The sequence below is a fragment of the Pongo abelii genome, chromosome 10 (assembly GCF_028885655.2).
Source record: "Pongo abelii isolate AG06213 chromosome 10, NHGRI_mPonAbe1-v2.0_pri, whole genome shotgun sequence".
NCBI lineage: Eukaryota > Metazoa > Chordata > Mammalia > Primates > Hominidae > Pongo > Pongo abelii.
In genome coordinates, this window is record NC_071995.2 from 65030644 (window position 1) to 65058390 (window position 27747).

The 27747-nt window shown below is 38.6% G+C and overlaps 1 protein-coding gene and 1 long non-coding RNA gene across 15 annotated transcripts in view; both read right to left on the minus strand.

Annotated features, from left to right (window-relative positions):
* The window catches only part of GRIP1 (glutamate receptor interacting protein 1), an 852850-nt gene that overhangs the window by 693267 nt on the left and 131836 nt on the right, over positions 1 to 27747 (minus strand). The gene's annotated exons all lie outside the window — the stretch shown is intronic.
* Positions 7816 to 27641, minus strand: LOC129049150 (uncharacterized). Its single transcript, XR_008511982.2, has 2 exons — positions 21319 to 27641; positions 7816 to 9743 (listed from the first exon to the last, which is right to left on the minus strand). It is a non-coding gene; the product is annotated as an uncharacterized LOC129049150 (long non-coding RNA).

Here is a 27747-nt window from a genome sequence, read left to right on the forward strand (position 1 = left end):
GTGATGCCTTCTCCCGTGGGATGACTCTCATCAGATGCAGCCTCTCCATCTTGAACTTCCCAGCCTCCAGAACTGTAAGCCAAATACATCTCTTTTCTTTATAAACTACTCAGGTTGGGGATTCTGTTATAGCAACAGAAAACAAACTAAGACAATTGCCTACTGATTTTGTAGGCATATGCTTGTAACGCTGGGTGTTGCTCATGAAGCCATCATAAAATGAGACCCCTTTTTCTATATAAGGTAATAAAATAAATCAACTTCATACCTTTGAAGTATGAAATGTTCCACAATCTCTTTTCATATTTTTTTCAGCAGAAGGTCAAAGGATATCCACAATCCCTGTAATTTCATTCTATTTCAACTCACAGGATACAAATATCCTTATTTCTCTGCCAGGCATTTTTTTTCTTAACTTGTTCATGTCTTATTGCTTATGTGTCCTAAATTTTCAGTCTCTTATCTGGTATTTGAATTTAAATATCTTTACATTTTTAGTCTTCAGAAACAAAGCTCCTTGAGAGGGCCAGGTTGCCCATCATCAAGAGGCCAGGACTGAGGACAATTTAGTGGTGAGAACAATTAGAATAGTACCAGATTAGAAGCAGAGACTGAAGGGACAGCTCTGATGGATGGGTGTGTATCATGACTATGAGTCATCAGGATAAGGGCAAAGCCAGAGCAGTGGGAGCTGGGACAGAGTTAAGCACAAGGGTTAGACTCTAAGTATGAGTGTCCAGAGGAACAGGAGCATAATACATCTTCCGTGCAAGTTGCAACCGAGTAAGCAGAGAAGAGCTTCACATGGGACAAATGCACTTGTCCACATGACAGCACAATTTGGAATGACAAAGGATCCCAGGGTGGTGCCATCTGCCTGCAGCCCTGGCTCTAAATGGCCTGGAGAGTGTGAGTAGATAAGGGCTGGCAGGTGTGTGCTGTTCACTGACAAAGGCCAAGGCTGGCTCTGCAGGTACGAGGGACTGCAGGCGAGAGTGAGGTCCTCTGGGGAGCCCTTGCAGTTCTACTGCCATCATTGAAACTGATGTAGCACCTACTCTTCCTTTGGTTTTCATCCTCCTGAAAGCCACGAATTAAGTATTCATCTTTATTACACAGAATTGTCTTCTGGAGCCTGCTGATAGAAGGAATCGCTAAATTCTGGAAAAAGTCCTAAAGTCTGTTATTAGGACTTGGGAAGGATCTTAAAGTCTTCCCAGTTTCATTAAAACTATAACCGTTCAGCCCCCAAATATCATTTTTCTTCTGAGACCGCAAAAGTGATGTATAGCTCTTAACCAAAAGCAAAATGTATCAATCAGCCCCTCCTAAAGATACAACCAAAAGTCTTCAGATATAAAGTCAAAGATTTTGTCCCCATTTTCTCAAAGATCAAGAAAGAAGGCTTAGCCCAGAGCAAAAGAGATAATTAAGTGGCGTTTGGCTTCCATCACCCAGCTTTTCTTCTACACCCCCCATTCTCACAGTTGGGGCATCATCATCATCTTATTCTCCCACCCCTTCTCCCAATAACCAAGAATCATGTTGCTTTCTCCCTCATCAGTACTATTTAAGGCCAGAGAAAAACCCCATAATCCACAAAAAAAGTTTATAGACTCACTAACACATTACTATAAGGTACTGCACATTACTAACATGTTACTCAATACATTTATTACTTAGTTATGCTGAGATATTTGCATTTGTACAAAAGATTTGAAACTTGAAGTTTTTTTAAAAAAAAAAAAAAAGGAGAATCTCTAATGTGGAATTTCAAACAGTGAATAGATAAAGAAGCTATTTAGAGGAAATCCAAAGGCATTTCTCAGCTGCTGAATTGGAATAACTTATCTAGGGCCCATTCCACCCATAGGTAAAGCTGACCCTGAGAGAACCTTTTATAATAGCGCCATGAGTTTTAATCTTAAGATAGGTGCCTATTAATTCTGAATATTCAGTTCTAAAAGAACTAGAAAACCACACTAATGCTTAGAGAAAAGCTAATAATGCTTCCAGTTTCTCCCAAGAGCTATTTCTACCAGCTCATTCCTGGGGGGATATAGAGGAGTAGGGGCATTTCTTCCACCAGTTAAATATCTTTGCAAAAGAAAATCATGTTACATTCACCTAAGGGATTTAATCCCAAGAACTTTTCCCCCTAAATTTAATATGCAAATTGCTCCCATCTTGAGAGAACCAGGATTTGTAGATACTAAAGAAGCAAATCAGAAATTAAGCTGCTTGGATTTACCAGTTATTGATCTGGTATTATTCCCTGGGGAAACTACTGAAACATTTTCTTGCTCACTCTCACCTTCTATAGAAAATAAAAGTGCTAAAAATTTTTTCTTACAGATTTTTCTAAGTGGCTGTACATTTCCCTTAAAAATCTTTGAAAGAAAAAGCTACTGTGAAAATCTAGTACAACTGTTGTCATAATCATAATTACTGTAAAATTCCTGTTGATTCCCAGGGTGTATTATGTATAACAATTGCTTTTTATCTCATTCTGCTGCGCTCAAGCTGACACCAGCTACTTCTAATTCTCCTCTAGTGACCGTCATAATGTTTCCATTTTATAATTTAAACACATTCTAATCCAGAGTCCTGTCATATACTGTTCTACATAAAAAAAAAGAATTGTACAAAATATATGCTCTGGGTACATGTTTTTCAATGCTTTTGCAATGTACTAATCCAGAAGGAGAGACTGAAATAGCCAGCACTATAGTAATTCTTATCGAGTACTTAACTATGCACAGAATGCTTTATGTATGTCAGTTTATTTAATCCTCACAATAACCCAAAGAAGGTATGATCACTAATCTCCATTGTACATATTAGCAGACTGAGGCACAGAGGCCGTAAAAGATGCACCTAAGTTCACATAGCTAATAAATGGCAGAGCCAAAATTTGAATGGAAGTAGGTCATCTCCAGAGTGTATGCGCTCAACCCTACTTGAGCTAAGCTGCAGAAAATGTAACACAGCACATTGGAGATGGGATTCAAAATCATGTTTAGAAAAAGATAATCAACATGTGTTTAAACTGGGAAGAGTGGGCAACTTTATTCTCTGATTTTTTCAATGAAGTAATTAGTCAGCAAAATCCTGTTGATCAGTAAAGAAATAGGGATAAGGATAGGGAGGGAGGGAGACACAGAGACAGAGAGAAATTCTACATGAACTTTTGCTGAGTTTTAAGAAAGCAGGAGAATCCTGATCACCCTGTTACTTAGAGCTCAAATAAATTAGCTGGAAATCCTGTATTTATTACTCAAGAACATCTGTGCTATGTTGCTCCTCCAACCCAATAGCATGTCTGTTACAGGAGGCAACTTTCCTGTAAGGGCTATAATGAAGGACATGTCTTTCCATTTAGTTCATGGATGGGAAACAAAGTCACTTGCACACTGTCTTGGCCTGAGGAAGGCAAATGGTACACTGGGAGTAAATACCTGAGTAAGCCAGTGTGAGACTTAATGGGATTCTGAGCACACTAGGGAATTAGTCTGAAGTTTCAACTCACAGTTGCAGCTACCTTAAGAAAAAGACTGAATAAAAAGATGCTTGGAGTGGCAGTGGGGCAGTCCAGACCACCCTGGAAGCTGGGCCAGCACATGGTAAACCTCAAACTGACTTAAGTGTTTTGTCCATGATCTCCAACACCAGTCAAATGCTGGTGACAGGGCTGGGGCTGTCAATACTTCAACTACATGTCATGAGGGTGATCAGACCCGCAACAGTTAAAGAGACTGACTGCATCTGCACTGGCTGGGCCTGAGAAGGCGGATTCCTTAGAAGGGGAAAATTCACCTGAAACACATAGAACAAACCTTCCCAATTTGGGGGTGCAAATTTTGATGTCTGAAGCACATCATCAAAGTAGTGAGATGAGACTGGCTTTACTAAGCACCTTAAAGAGAAGAGCATCTCACAGAGAATACAGCTGCCATTTTATTTTCTGATAAAACTGGAAAGAAAACAACCTGAGCCCTCTTCAGTTGACCCCCACTTCCCGACTGAGTTCAGCCTCAAAGTCAAAGCCAATAATTCTTCACCTCCTGCCCCTATGGAGTGGGCAGAAGCCTGTGTCATCTGAAGCAAAGGGCAGCAGCTGCTGGAGGCAGGAGGACCCCTCCCCTCTGCCTGCCACGTGACCTTAGGAAAATCCAAAGATCTCCATGATCAAATCTCATGTGAAAAAAAAGGATTCTGATAGTACCTAATTCACGGCGATTCCCTTCCATACAACATTCCTGACATTGCTTCAGTTCTCTAGCTGGGCTTTTTGCTCTACTAGTAACACTGACATGACTGAATTTCATCTTAATTTTAATAATTTTGAGTCCTGGATTTTAAATCTTACAGTATATTTACATAGAACATAATAACAACCTCTGGCATAATCAAAACAAAACTTTCTGACCTATGTTCAACATTTTAAGCTGTTACTGAAATCTTTTCTAATTTAAAATTAAATTTAAAATATCTTTATTTTTAATTCAAACCTATTTTCAAGCACAAAGTAAAAAACAATCCCTAAACTTAAGAGAATCTATCTAAAACATTTCAAAACACAAGCCAATTACACAAAATAAATTTACACGTAAGTATGGAACATAAAGTTTACTTAGAATCACAGTAGTGGGATCCTTCACTCTAGAAAATAGTGCTTCAGTGGAAATTTAAATTCCCTCCTCCTACTTTAAAAGAGGAAAAGGGAAAAAAGCACTATTATCCTACGTAGCCATTTTTAGAACTTGAATTATATATTACTGTACTCTTTATGGTATGTAAAATAAGAAGTCAAAAGGATTTCTAGGCTATTAAATTTGCATTTACCTAATCAAACTGACATTGTGTTGGACTTTTTGATCTGTTGAGTGTAAGTTTTTATCTGTTCAATACACAATTACCATTTACTATAGAAGTGTTTTAATGAAAGCAGCGTCTTAACAGTTTTAAACATATCAGTAAAACCAAAGATGTTTTAGAGGCTCAATAAAATCACAAATTCTGGTAGTTTTAATTATATTAAATTGTCATGGTTGCTTGGATATAAGTTCCAATTTTCCTATTTAAAGAGAATGTTGCAAACATATAGTAAATAATGATAATTAAGTTTAATGTACACTTTACTAACTTAAAAAACACATTCTTATTATAGAAAATTTGAGACACAGCAAAAAATAATGTTTTTTTAAAATTTATCCATAATCCAATTGCAAGATAACTTAATATTTTCCGTATCTCCTTTCAAGCTTTTTTCCGTTTTATTTCACACAATTGAGGTCAATATATATACAATTTAACATTCTATTTTTTATACCCAAAATTTAAAGTCAGCATTTCCCATGTTATGCAAATCTTTTAAAAAATCATTTGGGGAAGAGATTTTGTCTATTTTGTTCACTGCTGTCTCCTCAGCATCCAAACAATGCCTGCACAGTTTAGGCACTGAATTAATATTTGCTGAATAATTAATAAATTCTGTAATTGATTACTGATTGCCATTACCCCATTACCGAAGCACTGCACATTTAGGTTGCTTTCAATTTTTCACAATTATGGGCAATGCCATATTATATCTTTGTGGAAAAGCTTTTTCAGTATTTAGGATTATTTAATTGGGATCAAGTTCCAGAAGTCGAATTACTGAGTCATGGTTTGTATAAATAATTTTTAGACATCCTATACCTATCATCAAATTGCTTTCTCCAAAGCACTACCTGTTTCAGCACACCTTGTAAAAGCACTGGACAGTATCTTTTTTATAAAGCTTTTCTAATCACATAAGTAAAAAACAGTTATTTCATATGGTTTTATTTGTAAGTCTTTAATTGCTAATATTATTTCCCCAAATATGTATTGGACATTTATATTTGTGGTTCTTAGTCACCTGGTCATATCATTTATCAATTTATTTATTCACTCTGTATTCCCTGGGCCCACAGAACACACTGTTCTATTCCCTGCATGCGCTTCCTCTAGTCTTATTTTGGGGAAAAATAAAAAGGTATTCCTGTTAACTCTTTCACATAGATTTCAAAATACTGCCATGTTTACATACACTCAGATCACACACACACACACAAATGTGACAAGATTTTTAAAATACTGTTGCTTATAACAACATATACATTGTAGAAACATTAGGAAGTACAGATTAGGAAGAAAGAAAAGTCAGCCAAACTCTCAAAAGTTACAGATATGCACCATTCACACTTTAGTACACATCTTTGCAAATTTTGCACTATGCATATACCTTTTTTAAAATTTTATATATGTAAACATACACACACACACACACACTTTTTTTTTTTAGAGATGAAATACTGCTCTGTCATGAAGGCTAGAGTGCAGTTGTTCAATCATGGCTCACTGCATCCTTGGCCTCCCAGACTTAAGCAATCCTTCCACTTCAGCTCCCAAATAGCTGGGACTAAAGGCACTGATATGGTTTAGCTGTGTCCCCACTCAAATTTCATCCTGAGTTGTAACTCCCACAATTCCCATGTGTCATGGGAGAAACCCAGAGGGAGGTAATTGAATCATGGGGGTGGGTCTTTCCTGTGCTGTTCTCATGATAGTGAATAAGTCTCACGATACCTAACAGTTTTTAAAATGAAAGTTTCCCCACACAAGTTCTCTCTTTGCCTGCCACCATCCATGTAAGACGTGACGTGCTCCTCCTTGCCTTCCACCATGATCCTGAGGCCTCCCCAGCCACGTGGAACTGTAAGTCCATTAAACCTTTTTTTCTTCTTAGTCTTAGGTATGTCTTTATCAGCAGCATGAAATGGACTAATACAGACATGTACCCCCACACCTGGCTAATTTTTTTTATTTTTTGTAGAGACAGGGTCTCACTATGTTGCCCAGGCTGGTCTCAACACCCAGCCTCAAGCAATCCTCTCACCTCAGCCTTATACAGTGCTAGGATTACAGACACAAGCCATTGCACTCAGAACCATATACCATTCTTAGAACATACGTGGGATCATATATGCATACTGTTTTGTAATTGTTTTTACTTAATTCTGTTTCATAAACAATTTCCCATGTCATCAAATATCCTTCATGATATTTTTCATGCTAAGAGAATACCATAGGAGGTAAAACCATAGACTGAGGACAGGTCTAAGCCCAAATCTTGCCTCCAACATCTTAACTATAAGACTTAGCTTATTTTGGCACATATACACCATGGAATACTATGCAGCCATAAAAAAGAATGAGTTCATGTCCTTTGCAGGGCCATGGATGAAGCTGGAAGCCATCATTCTCTGCAAACTAACACAGGAACAGAAAACCAAACACCACATGTTCTCACTCACAAGTGGGAGTTGAACAATGAGAATATATGGATGTAGGGAGGGGAACTTCACACACCAGGGCCTGTCAGGGGTTGAGGGGGATGGCGAAGGAGAGCGTTAGGACAAATACCTTATGCAAATGGGGCTTAAAACCTAGATGATGGGTTGATAGGTGCAGCAAACCACCATGGCACACGTATACCTATGTAACAAACCTGCATGTTCTCCACATGTATCCCAGAACTTAAAGTACAATTAAAAAAAAAAAAAAAAGACTTAGCTTCTTTAAGCCCTTTGCTCATTGATAAAATGAGGATAAAAATACCTATTTGAGATGAACTGTCGCTTAAATTAGGTGAAATAGCATAATTTATAAAACAATTAACAGTATGGTGATAATGGATGCTTAGTATTTGTCAAATTAACAAATAATTGGTAAAAAAAAAAAAGTTGTTTTGTTTTAATTGGCATTTCTTTGCTTTTTTGTGTATTTGAATTTCTTTTTTTTTTTTTTTTTTTGGTGACTTGTCCTATGTCAAATGTTTACATCTTTTCCTGGGGTGATTTTTTTCATTGCTTTGAATTCATATATGTATTCATTCATTCAGCAATGATTTACTAACAGCTACTATGTGCTTATTTTATTATGATATTAAACTTTTGTCTTTTATGTTACAAATGTTCTTCCAAGTTTACTATTTGCCTTTTAATTTTGTTTATGGTAGGTTTTGATGTATAGAAATATTAAATCTTCACGCAATTTATCCTATTTTCTATTTTTTTATAACATGCTCAGAAATTCCTTCTTTACCCTAAGGGGATTCTTTATTATTTGGAGTGGAAAGAAAATAAAGCCATCTTAGGCCTGAAATGAAGAAAAACAAAATAATTGGCTTGATATAGGACCAGCTTTATAAAAGGTTCATTTTACACTGTAATTCATTGTTTAAGGGCAGGCCTACCATATTCACATTTGTGTTTCCAGCAACTAGAACAGCATATGACATGTAGTAGGGCCTCAATAAATGCCAAATTTGCTCAATTGGAGAAAAAAGAGCAGAGTTGAGAGGAAATATTTTAATTAGAGTAACACTACAGAACTGCAGAGAAAACATCAAGAAAGTTCAAAATCAAACATTCTAAAGCACTGATGTTCTTCTGTTGTTGAGGGAATTATACCTGCTCTTAAGATTTTTTTCAAGTCCCAAATGTCACTACTACTCTTATTTGGCAGCATTTCTCCACGCGTGTTCTGAACTACATTACTCTACAAGATGCTCCAGTAGCAAAGGTGTCCTATAATCAAATAAATGTTGCAACCTCTGCCCACTGCTTTACCCCTTTTCCTCAACTCATCCGCAATCAAAAGGCACAATGAACTTTCATATAAACAAACACTGGGGAATTCTGCAGGTACCAGTTTTCACAGAACCTAAGGTCAGAGTTTGTCTGGCATGTCCAGAAAGGTAAGAGAAAGCTAGGGGAATGTCAGGACCTAGTAAAAAGCTAAAATCAGTATCCTGAGACTTAGACAGATACTGAACAAAGCATGCACTTGGGACATAGTAAAAGAACAACAGAGGAGAGACAGACCAGCAGAAGACATTCAAAGATGTTGGCAAGACTTAGGGTATATGGTGGTGTGGGCAAGAAGTAAATGTCAGCATCCTGAAAAATCATGTACCAGACACCAGGAACATAGGCAGAGCCCGAACATGAAACGGAAGGACTTGGCAGCAACATCAATCCCAACCACCAAGATCGGGGCTGGACTATAACCTGTGGGATGCCCATGGATGCTAGTCACTTGCTTCCTAGATAGGCTACTTGTTCAACATTCATCTACTAGAGGTAGGGCCAATGCACTTTGCAGAGAGATTTTTTTAAATGTCCACTATGATAGAAGGAGTTTTACACGAAGACTTGAATTAACTAGCACCACGTTCCTAATTTTTTTCAGTAATGTGTAGCACCCATGTAGATTGATACTCTGGCAAAAGATTCCGTAATCCTACTGTGACTGAGACTGAGTATCAAATGGAAAAAGCCATCAGCAGAGACCTCAATAACAAAGGAAGTTCCCCAGGAAGAGGTTGCCTGTATGTTTTGTGTTGAAAGATTCAGCTGAACTGGGCTAGACAATAATACAGTGGGGTCAAAGAGGTAAAGCTAGTCATGAGTGGAATGGAAGCCAGGGAGCTCCTAATGGCTGTAAATAATGCAAGTTTCCAGTAGCAGAGGAGACCTGAGCTGGCAAAACGCATCCCGTCAGATCCCAGGTTAGGTTTGCCACAACTTCAGACCAGAAAGAAGCTTTGCTGTTTTTTGTTTTTTGTTTGTTTGTTTGTTTGTTTTTATTCATCAGCTATTAGTTGAACTGTTGAAACAAAATCCAGGTCATCACATCTTCGCAGGTTCTCTATACTGAAAGAAAATAGTTTAGTTAGTATCTTTATTGTCTTGATTTAACATATATTGAAAGCCTCAAATTGCACAAAGCTATTCATCAAATGAAATCACTGACAGGAAGAGAACTGGAAAATTGTGACTTAAAGAGTCTGATGTCAGGCTGAACCACATATCAGCAACAAAGCAAATGGAGGCATATTCTTTAAAATCAATCCTTTATCCAGGTATGTATTATTCTATGACATGTTTGGAGGCCTTAAGTCTGACACAGATTAGCCTAGATAAATTTCTGGGTTATATTCATAATCATTTTTTCAAATATTTTTAACAAGAAGTTATTGTGTTACCAAATATTTATTTTACCATGAGAAACTGGCAAATGTCCCCCTCCCTCAACCATCTTCATGAGACACAGGGATCCCCAAACATCCTGGAACTCACCTTCTAAAATGACCCTCAGGTAACCGCATCATGTATAATAACAACAAAACCTGGACAATGTTTTGTATAGGATCTTGTAATTACTACATTATTGTCTAAATTTTACTATTCTATATATAGCTATCATTACTGGTGGCCCACTCTTGACAGGTATTTTTACAGGTAGTCTTAAAATCTTTACAACAGGCGGGGCGCGGTGACTCATGCCTGTAATCCCAGCATTTTGGGAGGCCGAGGCAGGCGGATCACAAGGTCAGGAGATGGAGACCATCCTGGCTAATACAGTGAAACCCCGTTTCTACTAAAAATACAAAAAAATTAGCTGGATGTGGTGGTGGGTGCCTGTAGTCCCAGCTACTCAGGATGCTGAGGCAGGAGAATGGCGCAAACCTGGGAGGCAGAGCTTGCAGTGAGCCAAGATCATGCCACTGCACTCCAGCGTGGGCAACAGAGCAGACTCTGTCTCAAAAATGAAGGAAAGGAGGGAGGGAGGGAGGGAGGAAGGGAGGAAGGGAGGAAGGGAGGAAGGGAGGAAGGGAGGAAGGGAGGAAGGAAGGAAGGAAGGAAGGAAGGAAGGAAGGAAGGAAGGAAGGAAGGAAATCTTTACAACAACCCTGAAGAGTAGGTATTACTATGGTTATTTTATTAAGGAAGAACTTGAGAAGTCAAATAGTATGTTCAAATCTATAGGACCACTTAGTGTATGAGTTAGACTAGAATCAGAACAGAGCCCTCAGAAATAACGCTGCATATCTACAACTATCTGATCCTTGACAAACCTGAGAAAAACAAGCAATGGGGAAAGGATTCCCTATTTAATAAATGGTGCTGGGAAAACTGGCTAGCCATATGGAGAAAGCTGAAACTGGATCCCTTCCTTACACCTTATACAAAAATTAATTCAAGATGGATTAAAGACTTAAATGTTAGACCTAAAACCATAAAAACCCTAGAAGAAAACCTAGGCATTACCATTCAGGACATAGGCATGGGCAAGGACTCCATGTCTAAAACACCAAAAGCAATGGCAACAGAAGCCAAAATTCACAAATGGGATCTCATTAAACTAAAGAACTTCTGCACAGCAAAAGAAACTACCATCAGAGTGAACAGGCAACCTACAAAATGGGAGAAAATTTTTGCAACCTACTCATCTGACAAAGGGCTAATATCCAGAATCTACAATGAACTCCAACAAATTTACAAGAAAAAAACAAACAACCCCATCAAAAAGTAGGCAAAGGATATGAGCAGACACTTCTCAAAGAAGACATTTATGCAGCCAAAAGACACATGAAAAAATGCTCATCATCACTGGCCATCAGAGAAATGCAAATCAAAACCACAATGAGATACCATCTCACACCAGTTAGAATGGCAATCATTAAAAAGTCAGGAAACAACAGGTGCTGGAGAGGATGTGGAGAAATAGGAACACTTTGACACTGTTGGTGGGACTGTAAACTAGTTCAACCATTGTGGAAGTCAGTGTGGCGATTCCTCAGGGATCTAGAACTAGAAATACCATTTGACCCAGCCATCCCATTACTGGGTATATACCCAAAGGACTATAAATCATGCTGCTATAAAGACACATGCACACATATGTTTATTCACTATTCACAATAGCAAAGACTTGGAACCAACCCAAATGTCCAACGATGACAGACTGGATTAAGAAAATGTGGCACATATACACCATGGAATACTATGCAGCCATAAAAAATGATGAGTTCATGTCCTTTGTAGGGACATGGATGAAACTGGAAATCATCATTCTCAGTAAACTATTGCAAGGACAAAAAGCCAAACACTGCATGTTCTCACTCATAGATGGGAATTGAACAATGAGAACACATGGACACAGGAAGGGGAACATCACACTCTGGGGACTGTTGTGGGGTGAGGGGAGGGGGGAGGGATAGCATTAGGAGATATACCTAATGCTAAATGACGAGTTAATGGGTGCAGCACACCAGCATGGCACATGTATACATATGCAACTAACCTGCACATTCTGCGCATGTACCCTAAAACTTAAAGTATAATAATAATTAAAATATACATATATGCAATAAATTTATTTTTAAAAACCTAAAAAAAAAAAGAATCCAATTCAGATTCTTAAAGCCCAAATCTCTATCCTAAAATCAAGCTTCCTAGATTGTTTTCCCATAACAGAAGGAAAAAATTATATGAGTGAATATTCATTCTTCATCCACTGCATATATCCCAGATCTAACTGACTTGTTCCATGATGAGGAATCCATGAGGGGCCTTTGATTCATTCAGGAGTCTCCCTTAGGTTAAATAGTCTGCAGGAGGAAGGGGTAGATCACTCAGTCAACAAGTATTTAATGAACGCCTGAGGAATGCTGTGCCAGGCATTTTTAAAAATGTAGTAAAGTCATAAAATTGTTATTCTGATATTCCAAAGCTGGGGGATAAGGAGAGAAACCAAGCAGATGCCTTGGGAATATAGAAGTATAGAATATCTCTTTCCTGCCTTATTTTCTAAAATGTAAACTCATTTTATCCCATTTATTCATTCACTTAACAAATATTAAACATCTACACCATGTCTTGCACCTGTACACATTGCAGGCAATGTGGACACAAATAAGATTATGACACGATTGCTAACACAAAAATCATATGTCAGAATAAATATCGAGACAAAGATTTTCACTGCAAAACATTCCTCTACTGTTTTTCTGCTTTAAAACATCACGTGTATCCTCGGGCCAGGTGTGGTGGCTCATGCCTGTAATCCCAACACTTTGGGAGGTCAAGGCAGGTGTATCACCTGAGATCAGTAGTTCAAGACCAACATGGCAAAACCTCGTCTCTACTAACAAAAAAAAATACAAAAAATTAGCCAGGCATGGTGGTGTGCACCTGTAATCCCAGCTACTCAGGAGGCTGAGGCAGGAGAATCACTTGAACCTGGGAAGTGGAGGTTGCAGTGAGCCGAGATCGCACCACTGCACTCCAGCCTGGGAGACAGACAGAGACTCCATCTCAAAAAAATAAATAAATATAAATAAAAATTAAACAATTAAAACATTTTTAAAAATCATGTGTATCCTCAACAGAGGTATATTTTAGCAGAAATAATTTGAAAATTTAGACATTAAAAGGCAGTTTTCACGGACCACTCCATAGATTTCCAGTGGTGAAAGAGAAATTCACTGCTTACCGGCCATCTACCTATTTGTGGCAGGAGAGGAGGTAAAGTTTATTTAGGTCCCCAATTCTTCTTCATCCACAATGGGAAGACCAGGCAAAATATGGAATATAAATTGTTCCTGATTCTTCTTCCCCTGAAATCAAGATGCTTAAAGCTCAAATGTAAACCCTAAAAGCAATGGAAATCTAAAAGTGAACACAACTATATCATCATCTGCAAATCATTTCTCTTACTCTCTTAGTAACACAACCTGAGAGACTTAATTTATTTAACAGATATTTACTAAGCACCTACTACGAGCCAAGCACTCTTCTGTGTGTTGAGGATACAGCAGTAATGAAACAGATAGAAATTCCTGCTTTCAAGTGGCTTCCATTAACAATAAACACAGGCATATACAATATACAAATAAATGAGTAAAATAAATAGTTTGTCATGTGCTGAAAAAATAAAAATAAAAACACTACAGCTGGGGGCCAGGTGCAGTGGCTCACACCTGTAATCCCAGCACTTTGGAAGGCCAAAGTGGGCAGATCATTTGAGGCCAGCAGTTCAAGACTAGCCTGGCCAAAATGGCAAAACCCGTTTCTACTAAAAATACAAAAATTAGTCAGCCATGGTGGTGCGCACCTGTAATCCCAGGTACTCAAAAGGCTGAGACAGGAGAATTGCTTGAACCCGGGAGGCAGAGGCTGCAGTGAGCCAAGACTGCACCACTGCACTCCAGACCGGGTGACACAGCAAGACTTAGTATTGAAAAAAAAAGAAAAAAGTCAAACCCTATGGTACTCCAATATGTAGAAATCAGGGACATGAGGGAAAAAACACCAACAGAGACCAAGAGGGAGTGGCCAGTAAGGAGGAGGAAAAGCAGGATAACGTGATAGACCAGAGGCCAACTGAATAAAGTACTTCCAGTAGGGGACTAATTATCTCAAATGTTGCCGACTAGTCAAGTAATACGTGATTGGAAAATGGCTACTAGGTTTACCAATGTAGAGGTTATTGGTTCTCTTCATAGGAAATAGAATAGGGCACAAAAACCTAACTGGACTAGGTTCAAGAGACAATAATAACTACTATGGAGTTAATACAGGCAAATCTCTCATGGAATTTTGCTATTAAGGGAAGCAAAAAACTGGAGCAGTAACTAGGAAAATTGCAGATAAAGAGAAGCCTGCTTTTAAAGTGGATGAAATAACTTCATGTTTTTATGCTGGAAATAATCCAGTAGAGACAGAGACTCCGGTCATGCTGGAGAGAGGGGAGAGTATGCTGGAGCCGCTCCTGGAGTGGGCCAGAGGGAATGGGATGTGGTGCACAAGTGGAGGGTTAACCTTGGGTAAGAGTACACCGTTAGGCTTCACAGCAGTGAAGACAGACTATATGGCCACAGGTGAAGCAGAAGTTGTCTCCTAATTTCTTCTACTTTCTAAGTGACATAAGAACAGGATGCTTGCAAATGACACAAGACAGGGTTGTAGTTATTGGTAATGGTAAAGTCGAGGGCAGCAGCTCTCAGACATTTTGGTCTCAGCACTGCTTTACATTGTTAAAAGTTACTGAGGACTCCCAAAAGTTTTTGGTCATGCCTCTCAATATTTACCATATTAGAAATTAAAACAGAAAAGTTTAAAATGGAAGTATATATAAGTACAAATTCCTTTAGTGGCCTCTGAAAAACTAGTATGCACTCATAACAGAATAAAAGTCCAAAAGGTAAATAATGTTTTTATATGATTATGAGAATAGTTTTGGTCTCACAGACCTTCAGAAAGTATCTACAGACCCCCAGAAGCCACTGGGCCACACTTTGAGGACAGCTGGTCTGGGGTATGTCTACGGAAGTGAGGAGCCCAGGTATAGCCAGATATAACAACTGAATGACAGGACAACATAGAACTGAGAAACCAAGAAATTGGAAGGACAATTCATATGAATATTGAAATCACCAAGAATGATCTCTCTAAGGGGGAGCTAAGTTTCAGTTACAGCAAGAAAGTGAGGAGGAAGTTAATGGAAGGGGCTGAGGATATAAGGGATTTTGCTGATAACAGACAATGAGTTCTTGATAGTATAGTAGAAGGGGGGCATAAGGGATCCAAAAAGGAGCCATACCATGTCTATTCCAGTTACTCTTGCTGTGTAATGAATTATCCCAAAACATAGCTTCCTTTTAAGAATGATTTCATTTTGCATATAAATTCCATGGTCATGAATTCAGACAGGACACAGTGAACATATCTAGCATCTATTGCCTGATGTCTGGAGCCTTAGCTATGAAGACTCAAAGCTTGTGGTGGCTCAAAAACCGGGGCTTAAAATCATCTGAAGGCTCATTTAACCACTTGTCTGGTGCCTGGTCTAGGAAAACTGGAAGACCACGACTGTCAACCAGAGCACCTACACATGTCCTCTCCATGTAAACTGGCTTCCTCACAGCATTGTGGCTTCAGTGTAGTTGGAAGTATCAGAGCCGCATGGTAGCTCAGGATTCCAGGAACAAGTGTTCCAGCTAGCAAGGGGGAAGCTGCTTTGACTTTTGCATACCAGCCTCAGAAGTCATACAGTGTCACCTCCAGCATTTTCTACCTGTTAATCAGCCACAAGCCTGCCCAGTTCAAATGGAGGAGACATAGACACTCAAGGGGAAAACTCTCCCCCAAAATTTTGAAAGCCATATTTTAAAACCAGCCCATCATCATCTGTTCAAAAGGATCAATTTCTAAACAATGAAATTTATAAGAGCATTACATATGCCACTGAATAATCTTCCTGTTATAGACTGAATGGTTTTTTTGGTTTTGTTTTGTTTTGTTTGTTTTGAGATGGAGTCTCACACTGTCACCAAGGCTGAAGTGCAATGGCATGTTCTCGGCTCACTGCAACCTCCGCCTCCCGGGTTCAAGCAATTCTCCTGCCTCAATCTCCCAAGTAGCTGGTACTACAGGTGCCCAACACCATGCCTGGCTAATTTTTGTATGTTTAGTAGAGACAGGGTTTCACCATCTTGGCCAGGCTGGTTTCTTTCGAACTCCTGACCTCAAGTGATATGCCCGCCTTGGCCTCCGAAAGTGCTGGAATTACAGGCGTGAGCCACCATGCCTGGCCGGACTGAATGTTTATGTGGCCCCCAAATTCATACATTGAATCCCTAACCCCCCGGGTGGTTGCATTTGGACATTAAAGGTCTCTAAGGAAGTAATGAAGGCTAAATGAAGTCATAAGTGTGTGCCCTGATCTGACAGGATTAGTGTCCTTATAAGAAGAGACACCAGAGAGCTTTCACTTCCCTCCCCGCTCTCTCTGCACTACACCTACCAAGAAAAGGCCATGTGAGCACACAACAAGAAGATAGTCATCTGCAACCCAAAGGTAAAGCCCTCCAGGAACCCTGGCACCTTGATAATGAATTTCTACCCTCCAAGAATGTAAAAAAAAAATAAACTTCTGTTGTTTAAGCATATAGTGCTTTACTGTGGAAACCTGGGAAGACTAATACACCGCCCTTCCTTCTTTTTCCGGTGTGATCATTAGGGCCTGGGAGGGTAGGGGTCTGAGTAAATGCAGTTATTGAGTATAGAGCCAATGCTATTCTCATAATTTTATATTACTGTGAGCAGTAACAACAACAACAAAAAAAACAGGGCTACCCTTTGGTGGCAGGTATCTTATATGTATATCAGCATTCAGGCTCACTAACAAAGCCAGATGAGGCGCCTTCTCAGCAGATGCAGCACTACAGGTGTCTGATTCTAGCCTGGCAAATTTTCATTCTCATAACTAAAATTATAGGGAGAAAATGTGAAATGGTAACAAAGAAACTAAACTTATATTGCCTTGTTCAAGGTTTTCATTTAATGAAAATGTGCTCTGCGCATACTAGAAAATTATACATGTAAAAAGAAACACTTGAATTCATCTGTAAAATGCAATTCTAAATGCCACTTTTTTAAATCAACAATCCTGACATGAAGAGGACAATGTGAAAATCCTTATAACTATCAAAGTTTGATTTCATGAGGATATTAGTATATTCCTCTCAGTGGTTTGCAATGGAATTTGTGAGTATCAGTAATAGTAGATATAAATATCAGACATCAGAAGATATGAAGGAAGGAAACCATTCACAGATTATATACCAGAATAAACAAATAAATACTTATCACGTTACTATGTTATTTTCTACTGTTTTATCATCATTGCTTTTTTAATGTACCAACAGGTGAAAACTACATTCAGTACCTTTCTCAAATGATGAACTGTGCCTTAAAAAGACAAAAATCCTAGTAATTTGTGATGTCAAATTGTGTATCAGATTTTCAATTGTCTATATTCAGACAATAAATGAAAGTGAGAAACACTTCAACAGTAAAAGGAAAAGATTTATTAGTTCTAACATAAATTCACACAAGAAGTCTTGAGTATATGTAGTGATCTATTCTAAACATCTTTACTCAAAATACAAAGTATACCTTAACAATACATCAACACCTAATAGGAAATTCACACTGCAATTACACTACTGACTATGAGAAGAAATACGTCAGTTCTTGTGTTCATACGTTTTCCAATAAAATACAAAGGGCAGATTTCTAGTAAAACTATTAAGTGAGAAAAGTTTTTGTGCAAGTAAGACTAGTAGAAGGTGCTGTTCAAAACTACTTGTCAGCCTCGAGCGATGTCATCTCTAAGCTGTTTGACCATTTCTATTTCTTTCTTTGCTGATGTTCAAGTCATAAGAAGAGTCCACCTGGCAAAGGAATAGGATTCTTCTTTTCCCCTTTATCATACAGTCACTCTCCTGATCCCTGCCCCTTACAGTTTTAAGTTTTCAAGAAACTTAAACCACTTCAGATATGGAACAGCAGAGAAAGAGAAAAAAGGAAAGGAGGAGCAAAAGATCAGATGTAAGCGTCTGATACTCTCAAGGATTCAAAACTCCTTGACGAGCACAAAAGGAAAGAAAAACTAACGTCTGTGTATCTTTGAGGGATTTAGAGAACATTGTGGCCAATGACCCTTATCACCTAGCATGAAGGTCCCCTATGTGGCACATGCCACATTCAATATGGCATTGGACCATAGAGTGGTAACATCTGCAGAAGGTGACTAAGACAGGTGGAACTGAGCACACCTCCCAAGATCGCACTAACTCCATCATGATTCAGAGAAAACAGTTAAGCACTCTCTGGCTACCAGGAAAGATACAGAAATGCTGATAGGACAAGTACCTAGAAAAGGCCTCGGTAGAAGGTCACAAACCACAAGGATCTCACAACTAGACACAATGGTGAGGTCCAGGAAGTCCAAATGAGCTGCCAAGATGACATTCAAAGACCAAATAGGAACAGTCTCATTTCAGTGGATACCAGGGCACAACGACCAGCCACCAAATGTGCCAAGTCCAGAGCAGTAGACACAGTGAGGGTCACACAGTGAATGAAATGCCCTTCACCCATGGCAATAAGAATACTAACCTTTCCCCTTCACTCAAATGTCATCTTGGGAACAAAGGAAGGGAAAACCCTTGAGAAATTAGAGAACCCAAAATGATTTTTTAAACTAGAGACTAACGTGTTCTTAACTGACAAGATCAAATGTTTTCCTTTTCAGTAGGAGTCGAAACTTGAAGGCAAGGTAAAAGCAGTTATGGGAAACAAATTATGTTTCATTTGTATATCTTAAAAGTAGTGTGTAAATTTGTAGGCACACATACACACACGCCCATCCATCTGAACCATTATCTCCAACCCCAGCTATATAAATATACTCTAAACCAGTACTATTCAAAATGTGCTCTATGGACCATGCCAGTCAAGAAACTGTTTATTACCTGCCCAAGGTTACACAAGTACTGAAAATGAGGGTGGGTATTTGGAAATACTGTAGCAATTTCACATTGCCACATCCAAGTCTGTGACTAGTGAGTTCATCTCATTCAAGAGGATAAGAACAGGTGCAGTCAAACTTAGGTAGTGACTTTCACCCAGAGCATGGTGCTATGGAACCCCATATCAACAGCCCTTCATTACAAAGAGTGTAAGAAGAACAAATGTAGATCTGCATGTAACCTAATACTGCCACCACTTTCAGTGCTAATATTGGGTTTTGTATTTAAGATCAAAATGGTTCATAATACACCAATGAGAATAGAGGACTTCAAATGTAAATGACGTGTTCATGCCTAGGAAAGACAAAGTGATATAAGACTGTTAAACCAAGATTCCCTAAGAGTTTGACTAGAAAAAAGTGGTGTTATTACTTTCCACAGCAGCAACTACCATATTCACACTGCAAGAGGGAATTTAGTTTCAGGCAAATAATATCAAGTCATATGAAATCAATGTTGTTAATTTGCATATAACTGATTTTGGGGGTAGTTTTGTTTTTCTTTTGTAAAATCTGTTTTGGCTTTGTGGTTGTATGAGAGCTATAAGCAACAGGAGTCTACATGTAGTTATATGTTAGTACATATTTAAGTAGTATAATAAAAACAAATGATGTTGGCCGGGTGTAGTGGCTCACATCTGTAATCCCAGCACTTTGGGAAGCCAAGGCAGGCAGATCACCTGAGGTCAGGAGTTCGAGACCAGCCTGGCCAACATGGTGAAACCCCGTCTGCATTAAAAATACAAAAAAATTAGTCAGGTGTGGTGGTGCACACCTGTAATCCCAGCTACTCAGGAGGCTGAGACATGAGAACCTCTTGAACCCAGGAGGTGGAGGTTGCAGTGAGCCAGGAACTGCACCATTGCACTCCAGCCTAGGCAACAAGAAGGAAACTCTGTCTCAAAAAAAAAAAAAAAAGATGTTGGCAGTGGAGAGCTGCAAGAATTTTTTCTCCCTTCAAAAGGTTCCAAACATCATTTTAATTGAGAATAATGATCTTTTGGATATTGGGTTGTCAGAAGCCTGGACTGAAAGAAGCAGATAAGTAACACCAGGGAGTGGCAGAGCCCACTCAGTATTTGAGCTGGACTTCTCCAGCTGCAGCCAGAAATGAGGCTGCCTTGGATAACTGCAACATTGTATGCATTGTAACTCTGTTGCATTACTTGAGTTATTTTGTTACAAATGGGAGTCCAAAGGGGAACCTCATGTTTGAACTTCATTTTGGAAGACTATGGATTGAAATTTTTTAATAAAAATTTCTAATTTATGAAACACAAGTTATCCAAATAATGCCTCCATCCAGAGATGGCCTGCTAATAGACAAATGTACCTGAAGACCCTCTGTCTTTCACCAACTTCTGGCCTTTGTGATATAATAACATTACATTAATAGCTTTTACCTCTAAGTATAACCCCCGAAGATCAGTATGCCAAGAATCATCCTTACTTTACAGATGAGAAAGCCACTGTCAAGATGGTCAGTCTATACCTAGGCCACATAGCCAGAGAAAATGGCTAAGAGACAGAGGACTTAAACTCTGGCTTTCTGATTTTGAGTATAGTACAAGAAGTATATTAAAACTTTATTCACAGAGTACTTAGTTGTTTTCAGAAAATAATAAATTTAAAACCCTACCCAATTGCATTACCAGGGAAGATAAATCTAAAAAATAAATACGGTACAACCATTCCCTCTCTTTCAGCTTAAAAACTCATGTAAAATTCTAAATTAGTTTTAGGAGATAAATGTACAGAATAATTATTTTACCTTTAAGAGTAGGTAATATAAATTGTATATAAATAAAAAAAGCTATTGTACAATAAGCTATCATCATGGCACAGTCTGGTAGTCCATCACTTTGGTGGTTCTATATTTTTATATTATTCTACCACATTATGTTTACTTTTTCCCCTACATTGATGGGGGGGGAGTGAGGCAATAAAAAAGGCAATATGTGATAGAACACCAGGCTCTGTATCAAGATACTGGGTCTCAAGATACAATTCTGATTCTAATCAGTACTTGAACCAGAGATCTACACTCTTCACGCTTCCTACATTTACCTGGTCACCAAGTCCATCTCCTGAGTAGCTGCATGGCCTGAAACAGAGCAGTAGCCTCCCACCTGTTTCGCTCCCTTCCAAGTCCTTCCCTTTTCAAATGTTTCCTCCATGCTGCCAAGATGAGCTTTCTAAGACAAAAATCTGATCCTAACACTCCTCTGTTGGAAGCCTATCAATTCTTTATCACCTGCCAGATACAATCAAACTCTTTAATCTGGCATACAAAGCCCTTTCCAATCTGGCCCTTTCTAGTCTAATGCTCCCATCCAGCTCCATTCCTCATCCCATGGGGGAAATGAATATTTATATTCTATGCTCATAAGTATGTTTATACTCTACATTCCATCCCCTTTAAGAACCCAGTCATGGTTCCCGGAATGTCTGATTGCACAATGCTTTGGAACATACCATGTTCCTTGCCTGAAATTCCTTTCCTTCTATCCCCTCCCAACTCTCTAATCTCCTCCCCTTCCTTCAAGTCTTTTAACACTTCCTCTATGCCACCTCCTCTGACAGCTGTCTTCAGAAACTTCTTTCTTCCCACCCACCCCCCCAGCACAATCAACCCCTCTTCTCTGCTCCCTCTGCATTAATCTGTACAAGAGTAGAGAAGCTGTCCTGGAGTTATCTGTCATAGCCCATGACTCTACAACCATACTTAATAATCTCCTTTAAAATGGAAACCATTATTTTCTCATCCCATCATGGCACTTTCGCAGTTGGTACTCAATAAACATTTGCTAAGGGTATGAAATGTGGTCTTGGGCACATTTCTCTCTCTACACTAGATTCTTTGTTTTCGTGAGAGCTGGGCTAGAATACATCAAAGACCTTGGCTGCATCAAGTTCTATGTTTCAGTGTAGTTTTTCACAAAACATTAGACTTTCAAAAAATGTTTTATGAGGTTTTTAAAGAATAAAAATTATTGATTGATTGTTTCATCATCAGGATATCCTAAGGTGTTAACAGACCTATATAAATATACCATTAAAATGGTAGTTGCCATTACTGAACTCCAAACCATCTGCAAGGTACTATCATACATTCCTCCATATTTGTTAATTTCATTTAATCCTCACATGACATAGATATTTCTTGTCCTCATCTTAAAGTAGAGAAAACAAGGGCTTTAAAAAGTTAAAAAGCCCCTAGAGTTAGTAACTGCTGGAGTGAATTTAAACCCAGTGTCATCTGGACCTCAAATATCTCCTATCAACTACTGTGCTGACACTTAAGGAATCTATCTAGTATATGAACCATATATTCTTTACATTCTATTCATCACCTCACTTGGTGCTTAAAGTTTAGTCACTGTTGAAATGAAAGGTGGTAAGAAATTAAATCAGGTGCTTTTAATATGCAGATATACTTGAAGAACACTAATTTTCCCATAAAGCTGATAGCACCCTTTGGCCACTGACATACCTAAACAAGTAGGCTTCTTGAATAAGAAAATTTGAATGAGTAGATTTTTTATATTTATATTTAAGAATCTTTTCAATTTCAGAAGAAATGAACTTTAATAAAAGATAAAACAAGAGATTCAAACCCAGCATTTGGCTTTGCATTTGAATTGTTCTCTCTGTTAGACATGTTACTTTGTATCACTATCACTCTTGTATTTTGTATTACTAACTACTATTATAATTTAATTGAAAATAAATGAATCAAATCCTAAATGCCTTTAATAGTTTGCCATCTGCAGCATTTAATATAACAGTTTTAAAACCCATAAGGTTCAATTCTCAAATTCTTTTACTAATATCAGTTGAAATTTCTTTTTCTTCATGAACAAAACCAATCAGGTTGCTGCAGAAGAAAGTATTAACTGAAGCCTCTTTGTTTGACCACTGGGCTGTCTGTTAGGTAGCCAGAGTTCAGATTTTGGCTTTAATTAAATAAAATGTTGGCAAAGGACAAATATACAGTGGCTATTAACAATACAATCATTTCCCAGTTTTTCACAGTAAGGAAGAACACTCAATTCTTGTTAATGCTTGCCTTCATGGCAAATACGCTTTGAAAAAAAGGAAAAAATATGTAATAATGGCAAGTCTTTGGTGGAAAAACCCATTCACTTAAATGAGTTACTTAAAATGTAGTCAAATAATTCAACTTAAAAATATGTTGAGGTTCCAATCCTTATTGTTGGAGTCAATTAACACATCTACCTTGCAAAAACCTTGTCAAAAGTCCAAAATATACTGTAGAAGTGTTTACCCAGTATACATAACTAAGAAAACTCTCTAATGAATTCCTAATGAAAGATTTGATGGCAGTTTATTAGAATTTTGTCTAAAAGGGAAAGATGTTACAATGTTAATAAAATTCTACAAACTTCACCTCAGGAAGTGTAACTTGACTTCTTTTCAAATATCTCTTTAGAAATAAATGCCCTAAGTCTTGGCTTTATAAGTTCTGGCAAATTCATTAGCTCTCTGAACCTCAGTTTCCCCATCTGACAGGGTGACGAATAATAACACTTACCTTACAGGCATGTTATAAGGGCTGTACCAAATAATGCATGGGAAACATCTAACACGGTGCCTGAAACAAAGCAGGCCCTAGATGTCTTTGCTTTCTTCTCTTTTCCCTACTTTGTTCCTTGGGAAAAAGTCAAATTCCAAATTGGACTTTTTGTTAAGGAGGTTGTGGGTAGGGTCACCAGATCTCCTCGATATGGGTGATTTGGGAAATGAAACAGGCCAAGGTTGTAGCAAAGGTCTACTCCTTAAGCTCCCTGTGCTTTCTCATAGATATTTTATAAAAGCTCTTTATTTATATCTAAAGGGGTCCAAATATCCAAAAAAAAATAAAATTTAAAAAACTAGCCAGCCATGGTTGTACAAGCCTGTAGTCCCAGCTACTCGGGAGGCTGAGGCAGGAGGATCTCTTGAGCCCAGGAGGTAGAGGCTACGGTGTGCAGTGATTGCATCACTGCACTCCAGCCTGGGTGACAAAGTGAGACCCTGTCAAGAAATAATAATTTCTAAAACAGAAATCTAAAGAGAAGTTCTCAGTTTCATTTGTAGACCTCCAAAACTTGTAAGAAGAACAAAAAGGCAAGGGAGTGAAGTGCTATAAAAAATGTATGTGTTTTCCCCTGGTGAATGTATATGCTAATGTGAAATGCACTTAACACACCTATATAATTAGATTAGATATATTTGTTAAATCTAAATATAAAAGCAAAGGAAATGAGAAAATACAAATTAATATTTTTCTCTTTTCCTCAATAATAAAAATGCCAAAAAGTATGTTTGCAGAAACAGATAATCTATCCAAGCATTATGTTTGATTTTCTATCCTAACTACACATTATTAAACACAATAAACATTTACTAATCAAAGGCACACAAGTAAGAAGGTATGGTACCGGCAAAAGAAAAGCATCATTAATTACAGAAGCATCTACCTCTTTATACTAAGAATTTTCTCAACAACTACATTCCTATTACACATGATCAGCTAATAAGCAGATGTAAAACAATGAATACATTACTTAATTTAATTTGATTGGAAGAGATATCAAACAGGACAGTTTTCAGAAACATTTCTCTTCTCCTAAAACATTTACCCCAAAGTGTATTAAGTGGCTTCTAAATGGATTGGGTTTAGCAGATCAGGCAGAAAATGAGGGGTAGTGGGGAGGATGGAGAAATGTGTTCTGAATTTTAATAGTATGTCAGCGTACATGGGTGAGTCTTAACGTGTCATTTTGGAAGTGACTGCATTTACTGCAACAACCCATATGTTACAGTTTCTCTGCTCAACATTGCATGCCATAGCAATGGCTTACTCAAATCACCTTGACACAGGCCTTCGAGATGAACCCAACTAATGAATGGTGTGTAGATACGACATGAAATTATATAGAACAACCAAGCCTCTTTTTGTATGTGGCAATAACACAAAAGCATGTTCCCTCAGTCTTTGAATTGAGATTGGCATGTTTTTCTTCTTTTTTAGGAATAAGGCTAAGATACCTACTCCTTCAAATATGCGGTCCTCAAAGAAGCTAGCATCTTGTATTAATTTGCGTTACATCTCAAGAAGAGATTTTACTAAATCAAATCTACATGAAAAAAATGTTATGCTAGAGTAGTCTCCATAATGGGTTTTAGAATGTTTACATGTATATTGGGGTTGTGGGGAATGTGGAAAGAGCAGTGGTTTAGATGAGCACAACCAACCTTAGAATTTAATAGTAAGATATTAGAAATTGACCTTTAGGTTAATATTAACCCAAGACAAAATTTAAAATGTATTTGTTCCATGTTCATTATTTTCCTGACCAACCTGACAGTTCAATCTTTTTGTTTATATTTAAAAGAATCCAATTCAACGTTATTTGACTCACTTAGAATTTCAAGGGTCAAGGGAAAAGCTTAACACAATCTGACCTGAAATACAAATAGGAAACATCTCTCATCTCTTTACACTGAAATTCATCCAAAAGGATAAGCCAAGCTCAAGCAATGTCCTCTGATATATGCATTAAAAGTCACATAGGCAGCTCAGTTTATTTAAATATCTATTTAATATACGTATTTATATATATATATACACACACACACACACACACACAATTGAAACACAAACACCAGTTAGACAGGAAATTGTGAAAGAAACAAAACCATATATTTGTCCATTCCAAAAGAAGCAGGACTTCAAAAAGAAATGCTACAACCAAACAAACAAAAATATATACTAATTATTTAGAAAAGCATCTCATAATTAAAGCGAGAAAGAAGAAACCTTTAAAGTGAAAAAAGGCAAAAAGTAACAAACATTTTTCGTTTTCTCCTATTGGGGGAGATAAGGCAGAATACTCAATTTCTTACTCAGATTTTTATGCTCTGGAGGAATTTCAGTCTTATCTCCACCAAGCAGATTAGACAATCATCTTTCAATGTTACCGTATATTTCCAAAAGACATACAAGTACATTTTGTCACAATCCAAAAATCTACCCACTTCAGCATTCTGATAAAACTTGTCGGAAGCATGGTGATTTTTTTTTTTTTTTAAGCAAACTGATACATTTAATGCCAAGTACATTGTGACATTTAGTTGATAGGACAGTCACTCCATGCTTGACAGAATGCTTTCATGTAGTGCTTTTACCTGGTTATAAATTATTGGTACTGCTACTTGCAACTTTAAAGATATGATTTACTAAAGGGAGAAGCAGAAGCATTCCGAAAGCAGGGGTGCCTTTTGAATGGGTACAGGTAAGGTCACCTGCCAGAAAGTGTGCTGGAAAATGAATGCACATATCTAATAAGGAAGTGCTTAAAAAGGGATGAATTCCCTGAGTCATTAAACAGGATACAAGCCAAAGACAGGTTGTGCCACCTAGAGAAAAATTGGAAATTGTACATTGGTTCTTCAGTAGTGTTATTCAAAAGCTTGAAACTTTTAACATACCCAATAACCAAGCCACCGTCCATACCAGCTCACCAAACTGCTGGATTAAGCCCCCTTGACAACTCTGCCTTCTCCACACACCAGACTGGCCTCCTCCTGCTTTCCTCGCCCACCTACCCACGCTGCGCCGCTTAACCTCAGCACTGGCTGTAGCCCATGCAGCCCCTGCATCCTGAAATCTATCCAGTTCTAAAGCACCTTCCTCGAAGCCAGGACAGGACAGGATAGAAGAAGCAAAGGGATAAACCCTGGTGGACCTTGCCAGCCAGCGTTCCTCTGGATGCTAGCAGAGCCACCGTGCACACCCCTCTAGCCCCATGGGGCCTGTATAGGAAATTCTGGTGCACTCTGTACATCATATCCAGGTTACCAAGCTGAACTCCCTGGCCAACCTCTGCACCATCCAAACACCATGACATGACCTCAACAGAACTAAGCCTTTAAGGTGCAAAAGGCCTTCAACTTTCCTCTCCGCAAGTCACTTAAAAGCAAAGTGTCCAGCACACTTGTCAAGCTGAAGCACAAAAGGTCTGCAAGGCACCAGGCACAGACAGCCGCCTTTTGCAAAGAAAATAGTAATTAAGAAAAGCCCGCAGTCCTGCGGTATTAAACTGACAGCGGGGACTGCGCTGGGGCATAACTCATCTCCAAGCAGTCACTCCCAGCCCCAGACCCTGATCGAGGGGACAATCTTTCCCCTCCTCTCCCCCTCTAGAGACCTGCGGCAGCGCCCCCTTGCCTCCCCTAAGCTCTTCCTTCTCCTCCTTCTTTATGTATCTCCAGCAACTTTGGGTTGGCAATGCCGACGCAGTCCAGCCAGAGGCGGGGACAACGCGAGGGTGGCCGCGGGAGGTGGAGGAAAGTTTGAAAAGTCACTTAAAGCACTGCAGGAACCCCCCTCCCTGCCCACCATCACCCCCCAGCACCCACCCCACAGACGGCCGCTCGGAGCTCCACGTGCGAGCGGGCCCCGCAGAAGCTGGAGTTTCCCCTACATCC